The sequence below is a fragment of the Haemaphysalis longicornis genome, unplaced genomic scaffold (assembly GCF_048455015.1).
Source record: "Haemaphysalis longicornis isolate Haplotype H1 unplaced genomic scaffold, Haemaphysalis longicornis Haplotype H1 scaffold_1, whole genome shotgun sequence".
Taxonomy (NCBI): Eukaryota; Metazoa; Arthropoda; class Arachnida; order Ixodida; family Ixodidae; genus Haemaphysalis; species Haemaphysalis longicornis.
The window spans coordinates 344,267,717-344,291,334 of record NW_027526203.1 but is presented as its reverse complement, the minus strand read 5'-3'; positions in this window follow the sequence as shown (position 1 = coordinate 344,291,334).

Here is a 23,618-nt window from a genome sequence, read left to right as displayed (position 1 = left end):
GTGGTGTTAATTTCGAATCGATATAAACAACCAAGGTCGGTCTCACAACCTCCCTAACTGCATTATGGCATCAACGGGTTGGATTCGCGAAGATCGGTAGCTTAGCTGTCTGGGTAAGCTTGGGAAGTCCTGAAGGTAATTCAACAACGCTTAAGACATCTCTTTTTGCGTAGTGAACATCTAATAAGGAATACCAGCTGGCCCAAACCTACACCTTATTGAACCCCTAAATCCTTCATCAGAAGAGCGAAAGCAATGAGGAAGGCGTCAGGGATGGGAGGGGCCAGAGGAGAGGGGGTTAAAGGCCAACTGCACTCAAAATTTTGACCGCGCGAAATCACTGTTCCTGCATAGTATGACTAAAAAGACCGCGATGTACAAAGTATGACGCCTAAAATGTGCGTAATTACGCCGCGAGCAACCAGCAAAAATCGACGATTTTGAAAACGATACTCGGAAAAACGCGGCCATTACGGGCAGGCGGAAGTGACGTGTCAGCCGTCGGCGCGAGCGGCCAGACGGCCTGGCCTGACGGACTGACGGCGCGAGCTGTGCGGACCTGTGCGAGCTGTGCGCGCTTGACCCGCAAGCACGACACTATTCGTGCGCTCCGACAGCAGCACACCGCGTAGGCATGATGCCGCGACGACACTCGAAAAGGAGAGAACCGTGCGGTTAACGAAGCCTCTTCGGAGCCATGAAAGCCAGGGGTAGCGGCACGAAATACGAGTTTCCTGGATTCTCCCGCTGCGAGGCAGGCCGATCGGCCTGGATGGCTGGCATTTCACTTCCGCTAAATGGCTGTTTGCGCGACACGATGGCAGGTGCTTTGTCGTCTGCAAGGGCGTAATTTTAGTGCCTGAAACTGAATAACCACGCATTGCACAGAGCTACCGGTCTCGTCGCAGTAGTTCTCATGGTACCTACTACACATTTCGAAGGCATTTAGCCAGGGTGAAATTTGAGTGCAGTTGGCCTTTAAAACTGAAGTTTGCCGAATGTGCACAAGGATAAATTTAAAATCCGTAGGCTTTTCTGTGAGTATTTACGGCTGATTTACGCTCATTATTTTAAATAACAAGGGTGCTTTCGAAAATGCTTTTTTCCTGGCCTATCTCCCCCGCCGACTTGCTGATGACATATAAGTTTCCAGGGTTAAGTTTAGTTGTTTGTAAGCATGTCTTACAGTAACAACCCGTGAATGGCTGAACAAAAACAGATATAACTGTGAAATAGCAAACTAAACAAAAATTAAAATTTGGGGGGCTTTTAGATAGCATTGAAAAAGGTTTCAAACAGCTGTGACGTCCTTACGCAGTTTACGCGTGTATTTTACGCGTGTAATACATCGTGTATTTTCTTCTGCCGCCCACTGCAGAAGAACAAATTTTTGCTCTAAACTTCTGGTAAGTATTAAGAAGAGTTAATGATATGGGTTAAACGGCGAAATACAGCCGCGAATAAGAGATGTACGAATCACTCCAGTGTCCCTCTAAGAGTAGGCCGTGAAGACGCCCCTTCCATTCCCTCACAGCGAAGGACAAAGAGAAACGACAGGAACGGGGAATGGCGGCGCGTGAGCTTCCTGATGCTGCATCGTGAAATCACAATGCGCGTACCGGCCAGGTAGCCCGAACACAGTAGAAATGATAATAAGGACGGGCCAAGCTCAAAGGAAATATGGAAAGTATTTAATAGCTACTGCGGTCATATATACTTTAGGCTTGAAAAAAAAATTGTGCGCGAGTACGTTTCTGGGACGATGCCCTGTGGGTCTAAGGGGCTTTGTATTGTCGAAGTATGCCTGATATTTTTGCGTACTTTCGTAACGGCGAATAAATGCTCTAAATTAAGCCTGGGCTAGGCTATAGCGCTTTAAATAAGGAATGGAATAATTTATGCTGCCAATGTTTCTTATTCGTGCACTAATATGGCACGCGGGTGCTCTTGGTAATTCTAATTCATGAGATTTGCAGTAGTGGAATGTGGGAATGAAATTCGATAAGCTTGTGCGTGGTAGCAGTACGCTTTAGTCATTCGGCAACCGCGAAGACAAAAACTGAAGTTGAGGCATTTTATTGGTAGAGCAAATCCCGTTTTTGAAGGCGGCGATAAAGCGGGGTAGAAGACTGATTTGTCCAACTAAGGCCACCATAAAAACAGCGGCCACAGGCGCTAAACCAAGCATGTGCCAACAGAAATGTTTTTTTTTGTTTGTTTGATTGATCAGGCTAAAAACGTTCATCCGTTAAGGCACTCACTTTTCCTTCCTTCACCTGACTCCTGAAAAATGCCACAGGAATGCGTTGCCTTTTTTAGCTATGATATGGAGCTTCACACTAAAAAATATGTCAGCATGCTTTGGTTCGTTGGCCCTGAAAAACCAATAGTTGGATCGAAAATAAGCAGAACGGAAGAATGACGAGGCCTCACATCTGATCTGAGAGAAAAACGTCACCTGCGTTGCGACACCACAAGGGGAAAATGCCGCACTTGCATTGCGTGAAACCAATATGTTTCGGCAAACCAAGCCCGGGTTTCCTTTCTTTATAGCTGCTCTTGGTCATTCAGCTGCATTGTAGAAGGAAGGCGCACGATCATTTGGACGTGTGTAAGAAAACAAACAAAAATCCCTCGCAGTTGTGTCTTTCTCATCAGCTGCTGGGGCGACGCCTCCACGTTGAGTGTTTCCATTTCTCAGCTTCCGAGACGGCGAAGGTGGAATCGTTGTCATCGTTACCCACGTGCAAAAGCCCTTCATTCATCGACCAGCCTTTCCCTGCTGGTGATGCAGGTGAGGATGGCATAACCGTTTATCTTTTAAAATAGGGAAGAGCTATTGTACCAGAAATTCTTGCTAACTTAACAATCAGAATTAGAGTCAGAGCCAGAGTGAGAGTCAGAATCAGAATCACAGTCAGAGTGGGAGTCAGTTTATTCAACAACTCGCAGTTGTTGGGAGTGTAACAAAAAACCAGGGAATAGGCTTGAGTGGGGTCGGTGCCCCCGACACATTCTTGGCTTTGTTATTTGTAGAAAGAAAGAGGAGTACAATATGTATGTTGAGAGCAGTAGGCAGCACAAGCAAAAAGCATAAAAATAGTTAATCCGACATTATTGTGCTGACAAGAAACGACGAAAGATTGTTGGCAGCTCAAGAGAGACAACACACAATTTACAATGATCATTCTAGACACATCATTTTACAATTCTAGCAGGGCATGAGATAAAATCTGACGGCCATTTTTTGTAGTGTCTTCGGAAGGAATCAAATGAAACCTGTACGCGTATTGGGAATACGTTCTTGAGTTTTTAATCCCGGCAATTCATGTAAAAAGTAATTTGCCTGCTTGTTGCCGCTATTGTACCGCTGAAGTAAAATGGTTTTGTACAGGTGCCGCCAAAAGTAATTGGAACACGGTTCCATAAATTTACAGAAATTTATTTTTCCGGAAACTGCCTGGCTACACTGGTGTGCGTTTAAAGGAGTCCTTCTGAATTAAAAAAAAGCTTCCCGTAAGCCGGTAATGGCTATCATGAAACCAGTAAGGCAAATATTTTCTGATATCCACAATTCCTTGTTCCAATTACTTACGGCGGCACCTGCACAATTGAGTAACCGGGGTTGCACGAAGAGCATCCAAGACGATCTGAGTATGATCGTAAAATGCTGCATTTACAATATATCTGAGAGTACATTTCTGATTTAACTGGAGTCTATGTTAGAAAGAGTTTTCGGGCCCCATACTGAGGTACAGTAATTCATTGACGGAAGAAAAAGCCTGTTATATATCGCTGGTTTAATCTGCTGTGGAACGAAACACCCCAGCCTTGATAACATACCTACAATATTCGACCTTTCTTTTGATCAGCTCCACATGTTTATCCCATGACGTGCTCCAGAAAAAATGACTCCTGGCTCTTTATACGGGTACTATTAGAATGGCAAGGGGATCAAATTTGAGTGTAAGGTCTTGGGAACTTATTTTTAGGACCAACAAATATACTGTCTTGGTTTTGTCGACATTTATGCTGAGGAAAATTTTCCAAATCCTTAAGGACTTTAGAGGTGCCCAAGCAAGAAAAACGCTAACATAATTCTTATTTGCAAGCAGGGAGTTACCAAAGATCTTAAGAATTACAAACCCCTCAGCCCACTCTGAGTTGTATAGAAACTGTTTACGTATAAGCTACCGCCTAAATTTCAACAAAACCCGGGAACAGGCTGGGCTTTGAAAATGATACTGTACAATAGATCAAATTTACGTCATCAATCAAGTAATAGAAAATCCCTGGAGTATAACAAGCCTCTTTACATGGCATTTATAGACTATAAAAAAGCGTTTGATTCAGTATGTGCCGCAGCAGTACCGGGAGGATTGAAAGACCAGGGAGCGGGGAAAACCTACATAAAACTCCCAGCCGACATATATAAAGAATGTACGGACAGGATAATCCTACGGAATGTAATCGCACAGAGCCCGATCAGAAAGGGAGTACGACAGGGAAATACCATCTCGCCAATACTGTTCGCAGCAAGTCTTGAAGGGGATATTTAGGAAGCACGACTGGGAAAACTCCGGATCCCGGATAAACGGGGAATACTTGAGCCACTTTAGGTTGACAGTGTCTTTCTGAGTGAGTCTGCAGAGAACCTGCAAAAAAAAATGGTTTAGGGAGTACAATCAGAAAGCACGGCCGTGGGGCTAAACATGAATATGAATAAATTCAAAGTAATACTGAATAAACATGCCGAAGCGCCCTCTTCAGCATATGTAACGAACCGCTGGAACAAGTACAAGGATATAACCACCTCGGACAGGTTGCCTGTGCTGACCTCACCCCGAAAGAAAAATCCGGCGCAGAATAGCTATGGTGTGGGGAGCACTCGTCAATCACTTCCTAATAATGAAAAGTAAGCTGCCGCTGTCACTGAAAAGAAAAATATTCAACCAATGAGTGCTGCTGGTGAAGATATATGAAGCGTACACTTGGCGCCTCACTAAACAGCTGGAAAGAAAACTTGCGTCGGATCAAAGGGCAATTGAAGGAAGGATAAAAGGAATAGCCCTTAGGGACAGGAAACGAGCTTCCTGGATCGGGAACAAACTCGAGTTGAAGATATTATAGTTGAAATTAAGAAAAAGAAATGGACTCCGGCTGCGGATGTAGTGAGACGAAATGACAACTGGTGACCACCAGGTGTTAACACAGTGGCTACCGCGAGACGGGCTAGAAAAAAAATCAGGGAAACTGGCACTCGCACGCAAGGTGAGCATTGCCGGATACAAATTAAGTTTCAGTACCATTGTTTATTTGTACAGTTGCGGCGCTAGTGATCGCCATATGCATCGACGAGGTCGACGACTTCTTCGCGGCAAGTGGTGAATGCAAAGTTATCCTCAGCATTGTAGACTTCCACAAGGTGTTCGTCATCGACTCGAGGTAGCGGTGGCGGGGTCTGCAAGTCGTCTCGGGAATGATTGGTGCACTCGTAGCCGTGTCTCCAATTATACATAATGGCTTCTAGAGAATTCAGCGACCGGGGTGACCTCTCTCAAGCAAAGTGTGCTTTCAACTTAAGCATTAGCGCTGGAGTTTTTTTTTTTTTACACGCGCGGTAGCGCTTGATGACAGCACTGGAGCTTGGTTTTTTTTGCTAAAGCCACTGCTTTAGCAAGGCGGGGACTCGGTGATGGCGGCAAGGCACGGCTTTGAGAATGATACTTTCTCGCATTTTCTCGCTCCTGAAGGTTTTTGCCATTTTATTTATTTATTTATTTATTTATTTATTTATTTATTTATTTATTTATTTATTTATTCTAAAGCCACTGCGCGTGCAGATGACGCTCGGCGATCACGGCGAGGCACGCGCTCACGAGCGCTCGGAATTTGCTTGGTGTAAGGTCCACTTATGAGATCTCCGGCCAGGCGCCCGGGCTGCGCGTGAGAACCCGCCACTCTGTCTGGGGGCCCAGCACGGTGGACTCTACGCCACAGCCGTCGCCAATTCGTCACGGCGCACACGGGAGACGGAGTGTCTGGCCCACCGCATACCACAGGGATAATCCCCCATTGAGAAAGCAGACAGCGCCGCCGGATTCCGGGAACCGTCTGCGTGACGCGCGGAGGTGGTGGGATTATCGGCGTCGAAGCGCGCGCCGCGCAAGACACCATTGTTAACGCGCTCCGGCCGGCACAGTGCACTGTTGCCGCCTTTCGCTCTCACCCCACGGGGTCGCGCGCACCTGCTCGTCTGCGAGCGGGCCGTTGAACCAAAGGTGGCGGCGCCTCATTGAATATTCCGTGGCGTGCTGAGTGACAGCTGTCTACGTGAGTTTGGGCACTCCCCTACGCGTGTACGAACGCCACAGAGGCGTTCCCGAGAGAGTGTGATGTCGAGGTGTTATAAGGCCGAACTTGGCCGTTAGAAATCGTTCTTGTCTGAGCGCCGAGCTGGGCAGTTCCCGGCGGGACAAGGAATCTCGACCGTTGAAACTAGGTTGGGATTTGTGAGCCCTCTAGGATAAAGGTTAGGATCGCGTCGGAAGTTTAGGGTGCAGCGCCGTACCGGGCAACTAGGTAGACGGATTCTGCGGCGAGACAGGGTCTCGTCCGTCGTTTCTCGAGCGGTTTGTGTACTCTCCGAGAAAAGGAGAGTTAGACGAAGTTGAGGAGCTCGAGTGATTTGTTGCGCACTCGGAGCTAGCGTCAACCTAAGTTCGAAGTTTTTCCTTTTACTACTCATGTACCCAATTATCCTACTGTAAATACCTGTATATAAACCTTGGTTTCACTTAATCAACCCCACGCATCGAGTTCGTCAATTCGACCGCCATCTCCAAGAACTTCAACACCATCCCCCTGCCAGCCTCCTGCCAAATCAACCGGAGACCGGGCGATTGGGCTCCTGATCGACACGGGACTTCGGGGAAACGAACTACAAACCCATCTTTACTCTTGGTATCTTTCCCTGCAACGGCGAACTTACGGCCAGTAACAACAGCTCCGCTGTTGAAAGGGGGAGGCCATTAACCCAGTGGAGGCCCGAAATAAGAACATTTGGAGGCAAAGACTAGAATTGGGCAGCACAGGATAGGAGTTGTTGGATGCCAATCGGAGAGGCCTAAGTCCTACACTGTAACTAAATAGGCTGACGTTGATGATGATTAGAATAGTGATAATGGTTATGATGATGATTGTGGTTATGATGATGAGATCGTGGCATTAAAGAGAGAGATAAAAGTTTGCATATCCTACGTATAACTGGGAATCGACGTCAAACCAAGCGCCGAGTGCTTCGAAAAATACGAGATGTCGCACTCCTCCCGACGAACACGTGGTCAATCGCACCACCAGTGTTTGACGTTGGCAGGGAAGGGGTCAGGAAGATGCATGCCGTAGACGTCTTCTATGAAGTCCACCAACCCATGGTTTTCCGGTTTTCTACAATCAACATTAAAGCCTCCGGTAAAAACCAACCGTGTCATCTCGTCGTCGTTGCAGTCAAAACCCGGAATCGCAGCCACTGGCGCACGGTGAAGAAGTCCTTTTTTTTTTTGCATATGCATTGCTGCCGGAGTGAGATATAATGTGGCCAAAGCGATTCGCATGGCCTCACAGATGCCTTCTACAAAGCGCCCATCGCTACACCGTCAGCGAGAGCACGCTCGGCCTCTTTGTTGGCTCGCAACGACTGCGCCAGCCGCTGAGGCAGCTAGGAGCTGTGATGCGCGGAGTAGGCGCCATCTGATGCTGTAATAGAAACAGCGGTGCGTCCTGCAAGACCACAGAAGCAGCCGATCTCACAAACCCAGGAGGAGAGGCCAATAAAGCTTCTCTTCAAAACACCTTTGTTAAGTACGACGTTCTTGTATTAGCCGACTAAGTAATCGGGTCGACCGGCCTGCTGCATGTGTTTTGAAGCAGCATGGCGTGCAGACCACTGAGCCTCCTATTTCACCAGTTGACGCTATGAAAATTTCGCAGGCGACCACGGGGGAAGGCAGCGAATTACAGTGTTAGTTGAATATACAGTGGAACCTCGTAATTTAGAACTCCGAGTGGATAGAAAATCTGTTAGAATTAGCCGGAGTTCAAACTCGGGGGTACCTTTGATTGGCGGTACGGCGCACGCTACCAGTATTATGGCGGTCTTGCCCGTCCTTTGGAGTGCTCTTTGAATGATTACCTGCTGCGAAATTACGCCATACGCATGCAATGGTCAGTTGGGGATGCAAACCCGAAGAAACAGGCGTGCACTTCCGGACTACAATCCATAAGGCGAAGGTCGCGTGGTGTTTAGACCACCTGTTTAAGTATACGCGGAGCAAGCGCGTGGTTAGGCGTTTGGGAAGCTGCGGAGGCTAGTGACGCACTGAACTTTGGCCTTCGGAGTCCAATGTCACGAAAAGTATTCTGTGCGTACGGGCAATATTGTTCGAATTAACCGCGGCACGTGCTTCAGGTTCGAATTAGCGAGAGATTCCTCCACTCAAATACACACCACTTTGCCGGAACCAATAGACCAGTTCGAATTATCCGTTGGTTCGAATTACGCGACTTCGAATTAACGAGGTTCGGCTGTAATAATTGTTGCAATTATCAGTTTATTGGGTCGATTATGGAAAGCGGGGTAGATTGCAACTTTATTGAGAGGGACTATTTGCCGCACGCGGCCAACCATCTGCCGGTGGCACCCGAACAAAGTCTCAGACGCAGCGACGCAGCTGTGTTGGTGGCGCTGCTATCACACGAGGAGGGAGTCACGTCACGACCTTGGCTCGAACGGGACGATACTGCGTTGAAACTGAGTCTCGAGTGTCCGAGGACACGCTGATGTCGATGCTGGCGCTCTTGGAAGTTGAAACGAAGAAATTTCTTGTCGCGCTCAGATGTAACCTTGCGCAATTTTTCATTAGGAAAGTAGTTTGGATCATTTCAGCGAGTGTCTTCCTGCCGTGACGCCTCCATGTAATCAAACGGCCCAATTTACTGCATACCGCGGTAATATCAGGACAAATAACATGAGCTAAGCCTTACGAATTTTTTTTTTCGTGCTGTTGAACCCTCCTAACAATTTATCACTTCAATTGGAGGGGAAAAGTGAGAACACCCGTGCGTGGAGATTTCAAGGCATGTTAAATATATCCAGGATGTTGAAATTAATACGGAGCCCTCCACTACGGCGCGCCTCGTACGCTAAGTGTAGCTTCGGCGCGTTAAACCCCCCAAAATCTGAAACTATTTATGCCGTCCATCGTCAAGACGGCAATGTTCCCAGTTGATCTTGCCCCTCGGATTAATGGAAACCTTTTGCCACACCCAGCCTCTCTCCTCCACCCCCTTAAATGAAATAGAACCCCTCAAGACAATACAGAAATCGCCTTCTGTTTTATCGCTTCTTCTGACCTTCACTGCCGTGTTGATGTCCTTCCTCAGCTATCCTGTTTACAAGGTTTAACCATTATTTGACGACGTATTGTGGTATGCTATTTCGTAGCTTCTGGTGAAAAAAACAACAAAAAGAAAACAAGGGTTGTACAGCTGAAAAAGCAACTGTGTCTCACTGCTGGGTTGTTTTAAAGGGTCTTTTCGACACTTCCGATAAACGCTTTCACAATTTCCTTCGCGTCTGGAAGCACTGTGGAAGCTATAGTTATGGCCAGCAGGGAGCGGCACTGCGTGATTTGCTCGTCGCAGCAGAAGCGCCTTCCGCTTCTGCTTTGCCTTTGTAGCTGGATTTTAAAGTTGCTATCGAAAAGCGTTCGTTGCCGCAACTGAAGGAAACCCGGCAATAGCCGATACAGCCCGGTAATGACGTAATTCCAGCGATCGAAGTACGCCAAGACCGGAAAAGAGAGAGAAATCTTTTGAGCATGCTTCTAAGTTATCTGAGGGGCGTAGAGGAGTAATTTTGGGCCCAGGTACTTTGCGAACCCCTAATCTAAGTACTGGATTCTTCAAGCCTTTAAGATTATGAATTAAGTTGAAAAAAGGTGTTGCAGCGTCCCTTTAAAGAAACCGGAAGATGCACTGATCAAGCTAGGTACACTCAAAATCGTTGTCTTCACTTCGGTGCTGCTGTAAGCGTTGTTAAAGGTACACGATCGGCTTCCCGAAGCGGTACCCTGCGATTGGCTTCGTGCGGCAAATATGTCATTCATATATTTTTATATAAATTGAAAGCAATAAATGGCCCGTTGAACGACGACGCCGCTGTCGCCGTTGCCTGTGGCAGCGAAACGGCCCCTAAAGGCCCATTGGCAGCGGCGCGTCATGTGGCTGCATTGCGCGTGCCCCGCAAGTAAAATACAAAGAAAGAAAAGGACCAAGAGCCTGTTTTGATGCAACACCTGGACATGCGCAGAGCCACTTGATAAGAAGCGGATATTGTGGCGGCGGGGGAGCGGCGGCTGTTGGGTTCCCTCCTGCCTTGCATAGCACCTCCGGTCACGGTGCCTCCGGTTAAGAGGGTTTGATTTCAACACGCAACGCGCCGAGCTTTGCCCTTCGGCCACAGCAACTCCTCCCCCGGCCAGTGGCGCAGCAGTCAGCAGCGATCGATGGTGCTCTACGTGGCGCAGAGAACCCGGTGATTTTTAAGTGGAGAGTACATACATTCGCATTCACAACTCTTGAGCGGCAAGGTCCGCGGAGTTACTAAATGGCTGCTTTGCCTATATAAAACTGTTCGTTGCATGCTTTATTGCACATTAGCAGAGCTGTGACATAAACGAAACCACCTAAAGGGGGCCTTTGTACCGGTGCAAAAACACGGGAAAAAAGACACTCCTGAAACCAGGGAGAATGGAGATGGTTTAGTACGCCTAAGGAAAGCGGATTGGGCCCCGCTTAGGGAACTTTATAAGTATGAGGCATTGGGACACGCTCCGCGTTTGCAAAGATGTTTAATAAATACTTGGTAAAAGATGTGATGGACAATAATCCACTCATTAGTTCGCTTGAGCTAAACTATCCGCAGCCATTATCATTGACTGTGCTAAAATACGTTACAGCTCGTTTGTGGTCCGTCTACTGGGTTTGGCGCTTTGTGAATGCTCCCGAAGTGCAGATAGGAAAATCGGCGGATGCGCTTTTCATGATCCGCCATTCCAAACAGTCGCAGTTCATAAACCTAACGTTTGAAATAATGGGGTATTCCGGTACCAAGATATGTATTTTGGGGACTCCATCGAATTTGTGTAGGGAATTTGTGCAGAGTATTTGGGTGGTAAATTGTCCCTGTAAACGACGGCTAAGGGAGTTTAACAAGCGTCAGAAATATTATCAAAAATTGCTGTAATTTGAGGGCGTATTACACAACCACGAGAGTATACATTAAAAATAGAAGACGCAACAATCATCTAATGCCGTCGCATTTACCCAAAGGAAATTGGGAGAAACCAAAAGAATAAAGGGCTCAAATTCAAATGGAAAAACCTATTGGTGAAAATTGTTAGCCGAGGCAAAAAAATTTCACCCATTACACAAACGACAGTTTCAAAAATAGCGGGTTTCTCGGAAGTTATGTTTCTGATTATTATATAAGCCTTGTTCTACCGCCACCAAACAACTTCAAAACACCCAACCCCCGCTCCTGCAAAAAAAAAAAAAAAAAAGTAATACCAGAAAATAGCCAACCATCATGTGGTGTTTTAGCTTTTCTCTGGTGCCTTTATAGTAGCGTTTGCCTACTTGCCCAAAATCATGTTTTCCGCAGTCGTGCAAAGGGAAGAAGCCTACAGAAATAACACGATAGTGGTACAATCTCCAGAAGGGCAAAAAAAAAAAAAAATAGGCGAAGGCATACGGAAGTAAGCGAACGGCAAAGCTGATATACTTCATGGTTTCTGCTCTTCGGCATGCTTCTTAAATGTCTTGCAGCACTGGGAAAGAAATTACACGGAAAAGTTTCTCGACAAGAAAATCCCACGGTAACGAATCCGTATATCGCCTACAGAGCGGGCGCGCCGAAAATCAGGGGCGCCACATCGGTGCCTAACTGCCCGCAGCACCGCAGGTCCCTGTCGGCACCCACGGACCTCTTAGCGTCCTCCCCGGAAAAAACGCTAAATTATGCACCTGCTTTGATGGGTTCCCGAAAAATACGGCTTCTGCTAAAAGGGGCACTTTATTTAAGTGGCGGCTGAGGAAGAAAACGGGTCTTGTGCGCGCGAACTATGCATAAACGGTCGTCTTTGGCGGGTAAGGGTGCTGAACCTCAATGTTTTTTGTTATTACGTAGAATCCAACATACTTGTACCGAACTCTTAGGAAGTATACGATAACGGAAAATGCTGTCACGACAAAGCATCAATTGAAAGGCGTTACGGCCGTGTTCTTGAAGAAATATAGCCCATTGGGTCGATGCATGGATCAGGTTATCAAAAAAAAAGTACTGGATTCATCCTACGAACCTATCATTACGAGTAACTTCGAAACGCGTTGTGAAATGATTTTTCAGAATCATTTTAGCGATAGATTTTCCAGAGGTCGTTTGTGACTTGCGCGTTTGTCATGTAAACAGCTTTTGTAAAATGAAATGGCCCAACTCGTAATTTAGCAACTCTCCTTTCCTTCACGAGCCCTTGTAGGCCCCTGAGGAAGATCCAAGGGGAAGCAGGTGGGTTGAAATCAATAAAGGGAGTCTGTTGAGGAAAGTGGCGCCGCCGTCATCGTTGACGTTACTGAATACCCCCTTGCCTCTGGCCAGGATTTTGTTTTATCCCTTCTTTTACATTTCCTCATTAATTATGTTTAAATAATTCAAAATAGTCTGCGGGTGCAGTGATAGGCTCTTGACAGGGGGACGAAGAGAAAAATCTAATGAAGCAGGGAGGTTAGACAAGCAACAAGATTTGTTTGTTATTATACTATTTACCCGCTTGCAGCCGTAGATTTTCAGATCGGAGCCTCTGAATTCATGTTTCTTTTTTCTAGACATCGGTTGAGTTTTACATTGTCCTTTTTATATGATGATGTAAGCTCTACTGCTGGTAAGTATGTTATGTTCCTGGGGTTACTGGAGCATTGGTGAACGGCACCGCTGCCGATTCAGAGCTATTTGTGCCGGGGTTATTTCGTTCGTGGAAGCATGGAATTGCTCTACGATAAAAATGTCTTAAAGCGGAACCATCTGTCCGAAATTGCTTACAGCCTCTTTAAGCTGAATACAATCTTCGTGTTCAAAAGTTTGATTGGAAGAAATCGGCCACATGGGTAAAGTGGGAACGCCTGCGCAGCTCGAGACTTGTGGGTGACGTTGTCTCACTTAGTTGGTACGGACAAAGGTAAGAAGCGAGTGATTATGGACCTGTGCTATACAGCTGACGCTTAAAAATTGTATGCTTAACCACGACTATGAAGAGGTCTGAAGCTACGGTAAACAACAAAGCGGTGAGCCAGAATTTCAGTCTACAGAACGGAATACCACAAAAATAATGGAAGAGAAACTCGTGGGTCATTACGAATGCGTGAGGCTCTCATGCCTTTCCCTCGCGAATTTCAGGCTTGGCCCGATGCGCACGCCTTTTCCCGGGTCTAGAAGGCCGCGACACGTCGTTCCTTGCACGCCCCGTGCACAGTGTGCCGACCGTGCTTTGCGTTCTAACCGCCTCAGTGGTGGAGGTGGCTCGATTTAGCAGCAGCATTGGGTGCCTGTTGCTCCCGTCGTCGTTCCTATCCAATCCCCTTTTCCCGCCTTCTGGGTCCTGCACTCTCGTCACACTCAATTTTAAAACCCGTACAAGCGGTGACAAAACGCGTGAGAAAGCCAAACGACGGCTGCGTCCCGCGAAATAATGGAGGGGGCCAGCTTACTCCGCTTCGTCTTCTACACTGTTAAGATTTTGCGCGCCGCCACCATGTTCGCACGTGCTGCAATTTTGCGGAGTGCCCCCGTGCGCAAGAAAGCCTGGCTCGAACAGGTCACAACACGCCGGAGAATGGCCGGTGCGTTGGGACCTGTGGACACAGCAGGAGCTCTTGTTTGTCATCGCGAGATGGGACAGATTGTTCGCGGAAGCGCTCCAATTTACAGAAGCATGTGAAGTCTCCGGCGCGGCACTACCAAGCGTGATTCAATCATTCACTTTTAGCAGTTCAGGCTCCCTCCATAGGCCCCATATGTCGTGCTTGTTGAGACAGGCAGATCAGACGAAGTGCGGAAAAGCAGATAAAAAAACGTTATCAATTACAACTGTGGCTTGAAACGTATGCTCGGTCTGCGCTCTCAGTGACCATCACGTACATTTCGAAGACCACTCTCGAGGACACCAGTATCTGAAATTTTCAGCGATACATTTTGCTGCGCAAGTCGCTAAAGTAGATTATTCTAACGGTACATTTTCAGCGTAGTCTGATGCATAGCCACAACTGGGGCTGCACAAAATAGAAGTTGGCCACTTCAACTCCCTGTAATTAAATCCTTCCAATCGCGACATACATGGTTACCGCAGTCAAGCCATTTGGTCACGAATAAATAAAACGTGCTGCAGGAAATCTGACAAAAATGAATGCACGATTGCATGAGTAAAAATAACAACTAAGGACATATCCTAAAATTGTCATGTCGCATATGCTATCAAACCAATTATGTAAGAAAGAATATTATAAAATGCAAGAATTGCTCGCATCCGCAGCCTAATGTACCAGCTCGGGAAATATTTGTATGTGTTAACAAAGTTTGATCCCCTAATTTGAGTGTTATAAGGTTCACTGTATGCGCCAAGTATTATTTCGCGATTTGCGCTCGTGCGCGCTAGTGTTAATAGCCACACATACGCCATTTTTCCGTCCACTGTATACGCCATATGGCAGTGTCAAGATATGTATTTCCAAAGCCGCAAGTTAGCACATACCAAACAGGCAACACCACGTCAGCTGTAAAGCAGCTGACAATTACAGCGCTGAGCACTGCACCTTATTCATCGCACGTCAGAACACGAAGACGCAATAAAGGGTTAATGTGCAACTTCCACGCCCATGCAGGATTTTTTTGTTTTAGAGCTCTTCATATTCATAATATAGTGCGTTCACAGCCAACCGTTTTAGCGTAGGCCGGGAAGGAAAGCTTTCAAAACAAGCTTTATAACTTTCTTAATACACACAGAACTGTGTTTCATTACACGATGTTACAGCCCTTAAGATTTTATTTTGTTACTCTAAGCTAGCACGTAAAAACAGAAAAAAAAAGTAAATCCCCCCGACAGCTTTATTTGGACGAAACGCGTGAATAAGAAACTAGGTTACGAACGCCAATCAAAACGGTGCTCAAACAACCTTTATGTGGAATGTTTTTTCGTGACAGGTTAAAGTCTCAACATTGGCACCCCCTATTTAGTTGAACACCATTCCCCCATTTAGAGCAACAGTGAAACAATTGTCAAATTCGCCCAACAAGCCGCGCGGGCGCTCACCGATGCGCACAGGCACCAGCGAAGGCCACGGCGAGAAACGCGTTTTAAAAGGCCAGCCATGCCGAATTACGTCACGCCGGCCATTAAGGCGGCGCCCAGGGCGCCGCACTGGAAACGGTTTGTAGTGTAGCCTTGGAAGCCAGAAAGGAGAACAAAAACACCCTTCGGGGTTCGATTACTGAGGGTGTTTAAAAAAAAATGGTTCCAATCCACGCTGCAAAGGTGATTGGAAAGCGAAGCATTAAACGACACCCACAACAATTGCCCATGCGACGTCACTTGAATTCACACACGTGGCTCTACAAGAGTGAAACCAGAAATTCTGCCTGCCGTTACCTGGAATTCGCTGGGGCGGCGTCCTGAACGCAGCAGCGTCGGCCACAGCCGGGCAGAGCGGCGGACGCCGCCGCTGTAGCCCGGCCGTGAGTAAGCAGGAAGAAAACGGAGAGGAGCCTCTTCCGAAGGGTGAGACAGCGGAACCTAGCCATCTTGATGTGCTAGCTCGGGGCTACACCATCGCGCGACACAAGCACATACACCGAAACAATTCGGCACGTGAGCTTAGTGATTCCCATTTATGCCGAATAAAACAATTGCGAGAAAGCTGAGGGAATTTTATAATCGCTGTTTATCCGAAACAGTTGCTCCTTTCGAATTTTGTGATGAATACCTCTTAAAACACAACCGCATTGGTATTCAGAAATTTAGAAAACAAAATCCCTTTCGTGGCAAGCAGTGCCCAAAGGATAGCGTTTCTGTAGCAGCCAGATGTCTGTATATAGTCTCTACATTTTGTTTTCCCGCCGTGCAAACCAATCCTTAACGTATCTTTGCCGTACGACCACTTAATTCTGTCGGGTGGAGGTTACCCAGAAGGTGCTGTCGAACAAGTTAATCAAGCCGTGCGAAGTAAGCGCGCAATGGACGCGAAGCTGTGCCAAAACAGGCCCAAAACAACCGTCGCTAAAACAGATGAGAAAGCCGTGCTGCGACACACCAGCCGGCGAGCAGGCACCTCCGTGAGGGGAACGCTGGGTAAATTCGCCGCGCCATCTACAGTACAGTGTGCTCCGTGAGTGAAACCCTCCGACCCCCCCCCCCCCTTCCCCCCCCCCCCCCCCCCCCCCCCCCGCCCTGCTGCCTCCGCCGCGTTGGGAGTTTGTTGTCCCGCACGCCGCTAAAGAACCGTTGGCTGGTAGAGGTAGAAAGCTTCTCTTTAAAAGGGCAAGGGAGGAAGAGAGAGGTAAAACTTTCGGGCATACGTGCGGCAAGAGTTCCAGTGCACGCATGCCGAGTGGTAGAGTCGTACGCTCGTTTTGCGCCGGATCTCAGCGGACCTCGGAGCGCCCGAGAACGAAAGCACACGCCTTGCGCGAGCAGTGGAAATTAGGGCAGTTTTCTCCGCGCGCTCGAGATGCGTCTCGGAGAATGACCGACTTCCTCTGCACCGGTCGCAGCTGCCTTTAGAGAATGGGCGCACCTAAGTGCGATTCAAAAACGGGAAATCTCAGGGTAATGCCGACAGCCGAAGTCGCACCTCTCAGCGCAAGAATTTGCCTCTCTATATACGCCTAACTTTCTTGTTTGTTTTGTTTTTCTTGAAGTAGATTTCGCCCGTTACGACTACATTTCTTTTTGTGTGGGACATTTCCTTTGACGCGAGATGTCACTCTTTCATATTCGTGCGCTCGGCTAAAGTACTGCTTGGATAAAATATAACTACTGTAGTTAGTTGTTCGCGTATTTTTGTCGCAACTAACAGCCTGGTAAAGCTTCAGTGTGGATTTGTCTTCGCACTTGCAAACGATGCGGTGTTGTTTTTTGTGTTGTTCTGTCGCTTGCCTGACCAAGCCAGAGACGTTCCTGGGAAACAACTCTTCGTCAAGGAACCGGCCCGCTGAAGCTCCAGCCCAGTGTCGTTCGGCCCCGGCCTGGAGTCGAGCGTCTGCCGAGCACTTGAGAATCCCTACGGACGACGGTTGAAGACCCTTAACCATCGGGATCTCGGCACCCCGACGGAGAAGCTGTTACAGTTCTGCGTACCGCTATCATGTTCGCGCGGGCTGCAAGTTTCCAGGAGTGCCCCGGTGTGGAAGAAATCCTGCCTCGGACAGGCTACAACGTGCCGGAGAACGGCTGGCGCGTGGGTGCCTCGCTGCTGGTGACACAACTTCGGCGGCTGCAAACGGTTCTTCAGTTGAGACTTGCCCCATGGGCGCGGACGCCACAGCCGAGATCTCCCTACCCCCTCTCTCAGACTCAACGAACGCCGCTGCAGCCGGGCCCTCACGAAATCTGGAAAGAGTGTTGCGTGTTTATACTATTTTCGGGCAGTGTGCAGAGCACACTGTGAAATCCACGGAGCTGTTACGGCCATTGTGTATAAAACCTCCCTCTCGGTGGATAGTTCGCATTCGTTTTGGAGCAGCGAATCCATTATGTCGCCCTGTCGAGTTATGCCGTAATCTTGCCCGGAAGGGTATTGTTCCAGTATCACTTCGGCTCGTCTTTCGCCATGCAGTAAACGAATTAAGTTTGCCTTCGGCTTCTACTTGTCATCCCCAAGGCAGGAACTTTTGCTGGCCGCTTTTCGCCACGCTACCACGCATGACGGAGGGGATTGAGCCTGGTTTGGGGATGCCTTCGCGTACGTAACAATGCCCGCACAACCAGGCCAGCCGCGCTTAAACAGCAGAGCCACATCAGCTAATGCTGCCGCGGCCCGAGGCTCGCCTTGACGTCACCCATCTGCACACGCGCTCTGTCGTTCCCTGCTCTTCCGCCACTCTGTCCGCGGGTCGACGGCCCACATTTTTGCCGGAGATCCCCATCTATTGCGCAGGAAAGAACAAATGTAGGTGCTATAATGCTAATATTAACCTAGAATGCGCGATACGAAACGTGCTGGAGTGTAGCACATGGACACCGATCAGCATCTCGAGAGTATAGTTACCGACTGGCTCCAGCAGGGGGGTCCTGGCATTGGCGAGAAAGTGGAGCGAGCTTCGGAGGGGACTAGTCAAGTTTTGACGGGCGCGGTCTTACATGTTAAATCGAAAGTTTAACAGAATATGAACAGAAGGTCCAGCTAGGATTTCGCCTTCATATTCTTAGAAAGTTTCAATCGTCCCCCTTAATGTTTAAAATATTATCTCGTAACCCGCTATGGCGTATGCAGTGTTTTATTTGCTTTTGATGTACTCTTTCTGATTAAAGGAAGGATTACAGCTGCGTCGAGTTGTGCGTTGTTTTTGAAAGTATGTAAAGGTCAATATACTACAAGGTCAATGCTTGACTAGAAAAGGTCCCTTTAATCAAAATCCATTGATCCGCACCGTACCAATGTTTTGAAAGTGCGAACCTTAACTTGCAATGTCATTGGAAGGAAGCCAGACTGTTTTTATTATTGCGGCAAATTGTTTCAAATTAGTTTGCGCGATATTCGCGTCGTCCCTTACGCAACTCAATCTCATTAATGCTTTGGTATTTTAACATAGTTAAAACACAGAATATCCTTTTAACAAAGCTCTTCATATAGCTTATGCTTTGTTTTTGTCGTATTATAGAGAGAAGAGGGAATCCCCGATTTTTATATTAACGCTTTCTTACTTTTCGTAAATTAGAAATATAAAACTTCGGAGGCAAAGAACAGAATCGACCAGCCCAGGAGAGGAGTGGTTGGAGGTCAATGGAAGTGGCCCTGCTCCTGCGGTGGGCATAGAAGGCCGGTGTTGCTGATGATGATGATGACTGCTTCGTGTTCATTTGAGAAACAGCTATAGACACCATGAACGCCCACGTGGTTATGTACAGTCGCGTGCGATTTGAAGGTAATCGCGTGAGCTTCGACGGATAAAGACGAAAACGCCCCCGCGCGGCGTTTTTGGTGCGCCTGGGACCTAGATTATGCATTCTCCTCTACTTCGGTCACTGTTCCTTCAAGCAGCCACCACTCCCTCGGCTAGTAAAACACCCTTTCCGATTTGTCGTGAGTTTGTGTGGTTCTAATAACGTCTGTACTCTCTTCTTGGTTGTCGTGAACAGCGATAACCCCCATTGTTATAAATACCCAGTATTTACGAGGATGTGTTTGTGCGTACCTTTCCGTGAACTGTTGTCACTTGTAATGCCTCTGTGGTAGCTTGCACAGCATCAGATAAAATTTTTACCATCTTGTTTTGTTTTATTTATTCACCAATCAAAACTTTGGGCTTGTTGATGCGTAAAGGTATAAACACTGCACTACAAATACCAGAACAACTGAAGCTGAAAAAATGCCACGACGAATATCCCTGGAAGAGCGACGAGAAATAATTACGCTTAGCCATGTTTCGTCTCAGCGAGAAATTGCCAGGAAGATTAACCGCCCACACAAGACAGTTAACCGACTCTGACAGGCGTTCTACCAGGACAATCGTTTGGAGGATGCACCGCATCGAAGGAGACCGAGGAAGACAACTCAAGTAGAGGATGCCCTAATCATTGCTGCCGCCGTCGAGGATCCTTTTACAACAGCGACGAAAATCAAAGAGGAGTTCGGGCTGTGCATCAGCGTTTCTGCCATCAGGCGTCGACTTAACGCGTCCGGGCTAAAACGCTATGTGGCAGCAAGAAAGCCGCCCTTGACATCAGCGCATCGGCGAAGCGGCTAGCGTTTGCAAGCAACCACGAAAACTGGACCACGGATGAGTGGCAACAGGTCATCTTCAGCGATTAATCTACGTTCACATCATGCTGGGACTCGCGACTTCGTGTTTGGAGAGTCCCCTGTTCCCGGTAAGGACATTGCATCGGTGCGTAGATTATTACTTAATACAGTCGAACACGGATATATCGAACTCCAAGGGGATCGCGAAATAGTTCGATATACGAAAAATTCGATATAAAAAATATGGGCTCTGAGACATCACCAATGGCGGACGATCACTTACCTATCGTCGCATTCAAGAATGACAACTAATTCCGCACTCACGACGCAACAGGACACTTTATTTCCGTGGGAAAAAAAAAATCGCTGATCTTGGCCTGCTTCTTCGCCCCGGAAATGAAATTAAAGACGCTGGTCTCGATCTTCTCGAGGCTGCACAACTTGAAAATTCCAGCAGTACGCTGCGCATTCGCACACCATGCACAACACGCACGCAAAAGAACAGTGCGCACGTACCACAAGAACTTTGAAGGTAACAATTCCAAGGCTCTCTGAACGGACTCCAACAAAGCGCTCTCGATGGTCATCTCCGAGAGAAACAGTGATCTCCGAAAGGTGCGGGACAACTCGCCAAACAGCAGCAACAGCAGCAAAATGCAAAAGGAGGAGGCCGCCAGCGCCTTCGTTCCCTCTTCCCTTTCCCGAAACGACATCGGGGGAAGACAGACCCAGAGAGAGAGAAAAAAAAAAACCTTTGTCAGCAAGCCGGGGAACGTACGCAGCCGCAAAACAAAACAAAACAAGAAAAGGACGTGCGCAGTCGGGGCATCCTAGCGTCACTAATAAGCGTAGCTTATTTAGTGACGCTAGGGCATCCCTACCTGGCATTGTCACATTTTCCGAACGTTCGGGCTTGTGTGCCTAGAGAGATTTAGCATACCAGGCTCCGTCCGGTAACGCTACGGCGGCCGGTAGCGGGGCCCGACTGGGCAAGCACAAATTCGTTCCGGTAGGGGGGATTAGTTCCGCAAGCCGTTGTTTACCATGCCCGCGCGCATTCCTCCACATACTCTCAACCTCAATCGGGGGTGCAGAGACCGCCGAAGAGCACCTTCCAACTCGCGCGGCGTTCGATATACGCAATGTTGGGAAAAATACGGTTCGATATAAACGTACGAATTCCTATACTTTTACACAGAATTTTCAAGGGGATAATTTATGAGTTCGATATAGACAATAATTCGATATAGCCGTGTTCGATATATCCGTGTTCGACTGTAACTGCGTTTCGTCGGTTCTATTGCAGCTTCGAGGCGGGCAACATTCGCAACGTAGCAGCAAGCGGTCGAGTCTCCGTGAACGTCTGGGGCGCCATAACCTACGACGGTCTGGGTCCCCTCCATCGGATTCCTGGACGCCTAACGGCAGACGTTTACAATGACATCATTAATACCATATTGCTTCCTCGCTGTAAACGGCCCATTCCCGGACGGCTGTTTTTATTTTCAACACGATGGTTGCCCTATCCACACATCATCATCAGTGCCGGATAACCTAAATAACAGTGGTGTTGCGCAGCTTAAGTGGCCCCCAAAAAGCCCCGACATGAACATAATAGAGAATGTTTGGGGAATAATGAAGGCTAACTTGGCTCAATGCCACGCTGACATCGTTAATGCAGACGGACTTTGGGCGGCAGTGGAAGCAGGATGGAATCGGCTCCGACAGGACCCCGACTTGGTGCCTTCATTATACGCTTCTCTGCCGCGCAGAGTTGAGCAGCTGAAGCAAAACATACACTCTAAGAAAAAAGGGTGTGGTAGTTTCTCCCAGGGTGAAACAGGAATGTATCATATATTGCTCACTAAAAGGTAGAAAGACTCTTCCTTTAACAGGGAGGAGCGCGTTTCTCCCCCAAGGAATGGAGGAAGAGTTCCCCCTTTCGTGACCGTTCCTCCCTTGGCGGCGCTACCCGAGCAATGCTTGTTATGCGAGAAAAGCCTAGCGAGCTGATCTGTTTGAGGATCGAGCAAGTACAAATAGTTAGGTACTGTGGTTGTGTGCGCTTAAAATACCCAAAACATTACCTACCGCGCACCAGAACTGCGGTTAGCAAGCCATGACGCCAATCGTACACATGCGCGACTTGCATCCGACCCGCTAAGCGCTCCGTCTACGCGTTTAGCGCGAACGCGCCGCTGTAAACAGAGCAGAAGTCATAACGATTGAATTCAAAATGCTGTCTTTATTTCCCTAACGCTTGTAATTCTGCCGTTCACCTACTCACGAGATCACAAACATCCAATGCGGCCGTTAGAGAACGACTAGTTGTTGTTAGTCACTTACCTTGCTACAACCGATGCACGCAGATCGTCTGCAATCGTGCACCTCAGCACAAAGGCGGTGCAGGCGGCTCAAAAAACGGATCCGCCGCATCCGTCCGAGCAGACAGATGACACTGCTCGCCATCTAGCGAGCTCGAATCGTAAACGTTTAAAAATGACCGATGGATGACGCAAAAAAACAGTTGAGGAGGAGGAGGGGCAACTACTAAGCATCACTATCAGTGGGCGCTTACATCAAGGCGTTTCTTCTATGGCTAACGTATATATAGCAACATTACAGAGGCCACAGGAGGGCGGGCACAAATTTGGAAGAAACATAGCACAACACAGCAACATACACTTCGTTGAAGGCATTGTCAACGCACAATACATGCAATAGACAACAGCGCAAACATAATACACGTACACATACACATTGCACAACACATAGTACATTTTTCACGTGTCCACAAAGCACAACTACACCTTAAACGGCCACAAAGTATTTATACCACTGATTGTAGAGCGTGCAAATAGAAACAATTAGCTTGTTGTTTGTTTCGAATAACCCGCAGTAATGCGTGAGCCTCAGCTGTGCTTTGTTGTTTCGTCAAATGTAACTCGTGCAATTGCAACCTTCTATTAGTTTCAGGTTTTTTAAGAAGTAGTAGAATAGCTCAGAAGAAAAACACGTGTAACGAAACGGTACGGCGGGTATGTTTGAGTGATGACATTGCCTTCGCTCTTTTAGCGAAGAGCGCACCGCTGGTCTGGCAACCATTCAGAGACGCCAGCCGAAATGGTACCGATGCTACTGAAGGGGTCTTTTTGTTGTTGGTCACCGATGCATCAATATGCTGCTGTCCGTCCTCGTTGATGAAGAAATGGGCAGGTTGGTATAATCGCTGCCCTCTTTTACTCTTGGGAGGGAGTAGAAAGCATTGTTGCGACCGGGCGGGGGCACCCGATCCGATCTCCGTGGCCTCGGACATACGAGAGGTAGCGTGTATGATGTGAGCGGCCAGCCGTTGTTGCAGCCGTGAAGAAGTCCAGAAGCCGTAGGCTAACGTAACTGTTTACTTCATAGCGAGAGGTGAGCCGAAGCCAAAGAACAATGCCCCGACGGGCGAGGTTACAATACAGGACTCGAGCAGAGCGACAGCATCGATTCGCTGCTCTAACAGGAATGGTTTACAACGCTTGCGGGGTCTATTTATACCCAAAAGC